General features: G+C 39.6%; 1 pseudogene; it reads right to left on the bottom strand.

Moving 5' to 3' along the window:
* Positions 1-3,275: 3,275 nt before the first annotated feature.
* LOC149705410 (large subunit ribosomal RNA) lies at positions 3,276-4,790 on the bottom strand (annotated as a pseudogene).
* Between the last annotated feature and the right edge of the window lie 1,771 nt (positions 4,791-6,561).

Below are 6,561 nucleotides of genomic sequence, written 5' to 3'. Positions count from 1 at the left end.
AAGCTCGTATATATATATATATATATATATATATATATATATATATATATAAAGGGAAACCTTTATGGAAGATCCCGGACGGGCCCCCAGTTACGTAACCGCTTTTTCCCTTCCAGCGGCTAGCATAAGGAACGAGGCTTCTCGAAATATTTCTAATCTACCGGGTCTAAAGAATGTCAAGGGGTATGATTTTAGGTGAAATAACGAGAAATGGTTTGAATGTCCAAGCGAATTAAATTTTAATATCATAGCATTAATTTAAGTCAGGAAAAAAGGCCCAGAACAACACAAAAGAATAAGTGAAATAAATCCCCGACATAAATAATGTTAAAATCCCGCAAAATAATAAAACATGCAAAATTAGGTATATAGAAACTAATCTAAAATTATCATGCACAATTAACCCCTCAAAATAATCATTACTCGAAACAGTCTTTTAGCAAAAGTCATGTACAGTACCAGTTTACTTCGGCGCTTTCTCTCTCTCGTATGGATCTCGTTTCCCGCACTGTGAAGTCGCGAATCAATCACGCACACCGTTAATACCGGCCCGTTTATCTTTGCGCTGGTTTGGCTCTTCCGAAGCAGCGCCTAAGTACTGGTCAGTACTTAGTGAAACGGACTTCCTTCCAAAGCTCGGCGGAGTCCCTTGTCTTGACCGGACCCTTGCGTCCTTCCTTCCAGGTCGAGGCCTCTCCAAAAAGTAACTCTTTTCACTTTTAATTTTAGTCTCAATATTTCTTCCTTTCGCGGGCTTTTCCGGTTTGACCAATAAGGTAACGCGTTTGAGTCCAATTAGTGAATTTTCAGGAGTGCGGTGAACGTTCCAAGTTCAAGAAGACAGAGAGCATATCTATGGATGCCATAGGCCACCCGAGAGAGAGTAATTTAGAAAATGGTACCAGGTACCATCAAGTGGCACCGCTAAAACGAACGCGAGTAATACCAATACATTTTAAAAGTAATACAACAATACAAAAATAAAGTTCAAAAGGCCTAAGCCGCCTAAACACAAAAGCACATTTCTAACCCACAACCCGAAAAACATTCGCTTGGACATTTTTGGGCCTACAAAGAAAGATAAGGGTGATGGAAGAGTCGTAGAACGGGGCTCTTCGAGAAGCCTAGTATTGAGGGTGCGGCAATAGTTTGAAGTTTTGGTCATAGCGTGAGAATGAAGAAATCTCGGGACTACAAAATAAAGGAATAATTGGCTAAAACTAGGAATTTCAAAAAAATGTGAACTATTGATTTTGGGTATAAAAATATATAACCGTGACAGTTTACCAAAAATTATTATTTTGGATTAATTTCACGTTAATTATAATTACTAAGCTCTCTTACTAGAGTGAATTTAGTTCATGACAGAGGTTGAAGAAGAAATTCTCCTTAAATGCAAAGCTTAGTACAGCGTTTGATCCTAGCGGAACATTCCTTACCACAAACTTTTAAATTTTGCGTCTTTTCAATATTGGGAATAATGCTTTCTAGTGATAATTTATATAATTGTAAGTATTAAATAGGAAAATGGAGTCTGAGTGAAAGATAACTGTAGTTTCAATTTTAAGCTGTTAGTTTAAATATACGTTATGCATTTATTAACCCAAAAATTCGAGGTTTGAGCTAAATTTACCCTAATTATACTTCATAAAGTGTAATTAAAAGGTTTATCTAGTGTTGATTTACTTCATAATAAGAGTTGCAATAAAATATTAAATTTAATTGCAACCTTTTTAATTCTTTGTGTAGCGTTAAAGTTCCGAGTTTTTATTCAAAAATATTTTTATATTGTTTGATTTAATGATAATATAATAAATTTTGTTGAAATTTACGTAGTAGATGAGGCTTTACCCTCAGCTTACCTTAAATAAGTAGTTTATTTAAGAGTTGAAATTAAAATATACCCTTGAAGTTTTTGTATCTTGTCGTCACACTGATAGCAATTTCCAACATATCCCGAGCTAAATTTATTGAATCATTTGAACGTAGCACCTTTATCCAATAGCACAAAATAAAGCGAGATAAACAATGTTGCAACCTATGTGAGCACATATGTCCAATCGCGCATAATAAAGAAGGTAAACAATGTTCCAACCCATGTGTTTACAGCAGTTGTTGAGAGATTTGGTGGGCCCCACCTAGTTGGCTTCACGAGTAAAATCATACAGTGGTAATATTGAAGGATGCTATGTGGTTGCCAAAGGCCACAAGACTGAACAAAAACATAGACTTCATATTCTTTAGTGTAATACCAATATATCAGTTTAGCCAAGTATCGGTATCGACCCATCTCTATTCTTTAGGTAGGTTTCACTTTTTATTATTCGCACACATATCAACACTATCCTGAATACCAATATAAAACGGTTATTGTAACGGCTGCGGAGCTTCCGAAATTTTAAAATAAAGTTCTACAAGTAGCCGTTTTTTTTCTAAAACATATCTTCACTTCGCTATCCTAAAACTCAACAAGCATCACTATTTTTAACATTAACCAAGACTATGAACCATAAAGGTGGGAATATAACCCTCACTTCAAAAAAATGAGAGAGTAAGTGAAACTAGACGACACTGGAGGCTCTGGAGCTGGGAGTTCCCGCCGTCTCCCGAGTCCTGAGAGTCAAGAAAAACTACATAAGAAATCTAAGCCTTGGTCTTAAAGAACATCTAAAATCCAGTATCAAATAATATAATGAAATCAATTACCTTTAGTTTTATAACTGAATTGCTTTTTTAACAATATTTCGACCTGATAGCAAAGTGTTTCTTAACAGAAGTGTTACAGTAAATTTATAAATTGAAAAAAATATTTTATGGCGGTAAAATACTAAACAAGCGCCGACTGCTCAAAAAGAAGTGAAACTTCCAAAGAATGAAGCAAACTGAAAATGTCAACTTAACTTGTTATCACGCACAAAGCTAGGCCCTCCCTTGTTCTCGATCTGTTTGAAAATTGAAGAAATGGGTATCAACACGCTAACCGGTTAACCTGACGTTTAGCTCAAGAGCCCTACTTGTGTAATTATTTGAAATTAGCATACTTAGACTTAATTGTTTTTGATGAAACTAGCCCGAAGCAAACCCTGAATACTTATTTGTTAAATTAAGAGTATTCCGAAAAGTAAATTCGCCGTAGTTTTTAAGTTAGCGGTAGGGATAAATCCCATGTTAATCTCCATAGGAAAATTGGTAAGATCATGTGAATTTGTCTTTAACGTTACGAAAGGGTATCAAGTCATATTTACAAGGTCCTACCGGCCCTATAGTATTTTTTCAATTGTCCAGCGTGATGGAAGCCGAAATATTTGCTCTTGTCCTCATTAAGTTTGAGGTTATTGCTGCGGGTATGGGTACGGTCCGGCACGAAAATCACGACCTCTCACTCGGATTTTCAAGGGCCGACGGGAGCGCTCCGGACACCGCAAGAGGCGCGGTGATTTACGGAAACACTATCCCTATCCTCCGTGTCCGGGTTCTTGAATATTAACCCGATTCCCTTTCGGTCGCCAGCGGGACTTGCGAATGAGAGGACCCGACCCGGAACGGATTTCTCCTATCCCTTAGGACCGACTGACCCATGGCCAACTGCTTTTCACATGGAACCCTTCTCCACCTCAGTCCTCAAGGTTCTCACTTGAGTATTTGCTACTACCACCAATATCTGCACCAGAGGCGGCTCCAGACGGGCTTACGCTCGGCACCTTCGGCGCGCGCCACTGCGCCCCTCCTACTAACCGCGGCTTAAAACACCATGGTTTATTCGGCCGCGGCGGCCGTATATGGGGTCGACGCTGGAGCGCCATCCATTTTCAGGGCTAGTTGCTTCGGCAGGTGAGTTGTTACATACACCTTAGCGGATTCTGACTTCCATGGCCATCGTCCTGCTGTCTATAGCAACCAACACCTTTCATGGGATCTCATGAGCGTCTCGTATCGGGCCCCTTAATCCGGCGTTGTGTTCATCCCACAGCGCCAGTTTTGCTTACCAAAAGTGGCCCACTTGGCACTCGCATCCAAGTTGCCGTCCGGGCTTCAGTCGAGCAAACCGGACTTCTCACCCATTTAAAGTTTGAGAATAGGTTGAGGTCTTTTCGACCCCAAGGCCTCTAATCATTCGCTTTACCGGATGAGACTGCATTCTCCGAGTGCCAGCTATCCTGATGGAAACTTCGGAGGGAACCAGCTACTAGATGGTTCGATTAGTCTTTCGCCCCTATACCCAGGTGTGACGATCGATTTGCACGTTAGAATCGCTGCGGACCTACACCAGATTTTCCTCAGCAACGCACGCGGTCACGTCCGACTGAATCCCTCCGACGATCACCTTCCAGGGCCCACCCGGTTAACTCTAAACGGTTTCACGCACTCTTGAACTCTCTCTTCAAAGTTCTTTTCAACTTTCTCTCACGGTACTTGTTCGCTATCGGTTTCTTGGTCGTATTTAGCCTCAGATGGAGTTTACCACCCACTTAAAGCTGCACTCTCAAGCAACCCAACTCCAAGGAGTTTTTCTTCTGCCGGAGACCATAAGCAACTATGGGCCTTGCACCCTCTATGGGCGAGAGCCTCAGTCAGGGGGACTTGCGCTTAGGTCAACCTTTGGTCGCGCTACTCTTAAACACCAAATAGCACTCCAGCCCCATTGGGACGGGCGCTTGGGTGCTGGGCTTCTCCCTGTTCGCTCGCTGCTACTATTGTAGCCATGTACTACAGTAATAATGAAAATGTTAATCTCAATATCGTCTTCTTTATGTTCACATCGTAGGCTTACCAACCAAATTGTTAAATAAATGTAACCAAGTACTACAGTAATTTTTAAAATGTGAATCTTAATTTCTTCTTCTATGTGGATGTTCACGTCGTATTCTTCCGACCAAATGGTTAAATCAATGTATCCATGTACTATACTAATATTTAAAATGCTAATCTTAATTTCGTCTTCTTTATGGATGTTCACGTCGTAGGCTAACCGACCAAATTGCGAAATGAATAAATAAAATATACATAAATTGATAATCTGTTCATTCGTTAGCCAATACATTTCTGATATATATCAGCGTTAATATTTAAATATACGAGCAATGACACCTAAATTAAGAAAGGTTGCTTATTCCCATGACGAGATGGAATGTCTAATAACCCAACTGGAGGCTGTGCCCTTACTTTTAACATATCAGTATGGCAAGTGTCAACAGGATAGGCGTAAGATGTGGCAAACTATAGCTGACAGGGTGAATGGATGATTACCACTTCGAAGAGTCCACGCCAGGACCATCCTCGGCTCCTCAATACCAGCCATTGCCTGAAATGTACGTAATTAGATATTGATACAAAATGCACAGTAGAAAATGGGAAAATCATTACATCGGAAAGTCCCTTATCTCGTACAGTTGTACAATTATGTACTCATTGGTGTTTGTTATGTTACAAACAGTCCTTGTTAATGTTTTATTGCGTTTGATCAAATATGTTGGCTAACGAAATAATAATATCTATTATCCATTCCAATTCCAAGACGAGCATAAGAGAACCAGTGTTATGGATGTCATTGTAGAGAATTGTCGCTCCCACGCGCTACCCCGTCATGAGCTTTGATACTCAAAACCCGAACACTTTGGACATCCAAAGAGTCAAATTATACCCTTCCAATGTTTCATTGACTATTGTTTGTGGCCTAACCTTGCGTCAGAGGTCCCCTGGAATCTTTTAGTTTTATTGTTGAATACTGCTTTGCTCATACGTTTGTCGACTAGCAATTTTTAATTTATATTTACATGTGCAGTGAGACTCACAGAACTTCTTCATTACCTAGTCCAGTTGTGTAAGTATCCAAAACATAACAGCGCAAAGAGCCTAGTCGTCCCATACGCCCTATTTGAACTTGTCCCATAATGATCTATAATGTAATGGAAACTGTACATTATTTTAAAATTTAAAAGCGTCACCTCCGTATTGTAAAAGAAACTAACAAAAGGCAAGGTAACTCTCAAAACGTCATTACGAGTTGTGCACAGTTCCATCCAAGAATGGTCCTAGAATCCTATAAACGAATAACTTTAGTCCTATGTAACATAATATTCGTGTATGGTTGGGAGTCACTTTCAAATTGAGTTTCTAAGGTCCAACTGTATGTTCTTACTGATAGGGTACACCATAGAGGTTTTATTAATGGGAAATGCAACAATTTTGTTGCACCATGGATTAGACATTCTCAAAAACAATGTTAACGTCGCTTCAATGTTTTGCCCTGCACTTCCAATATGAACCTTTAAAGGGAGGCTGAATAGGGACCTCAAGTGACTTTTCATTGATTCTTTTACATCTACTAATTAGAATTCCAATATGCATAGTGAAACATCCAAGAAATACCTACGAATGATATTAAAATTCAATTTTACTTTTGAGATGTCTTTGACAATTTCAAATAAGCACCTCCGACCTAGACAAAGTAATTCGAGGCGGATGTCGCTACAGTCTGAGATGACAATTTCAACTTCTTCTTCGTGTTTGTGATAGGGTGAATGGTATGTGGTGCCCCGCGGTTTCTCCCTCCCAAGTACT

This window comes from Phalangium opilio, unplaced genomic scaffold (assembly GCF_054372755.1).
Source record: "Phalangium opilio isolate 3A_F unplaced genomic scaffold, DU_Popi_V2 ptg000013l_1, whole genome shotgun sequence".
NCBI lineage: Eukaryota > Metazoa > Arthropoda > Arachnida > Opiliones > Phalangiidae > Phalangium > Phalangium opilio.
Note: the sequence above shows the minus strand (reverse complement) of the source record. Positions and strands in the feature narration are given on the sequence as shown.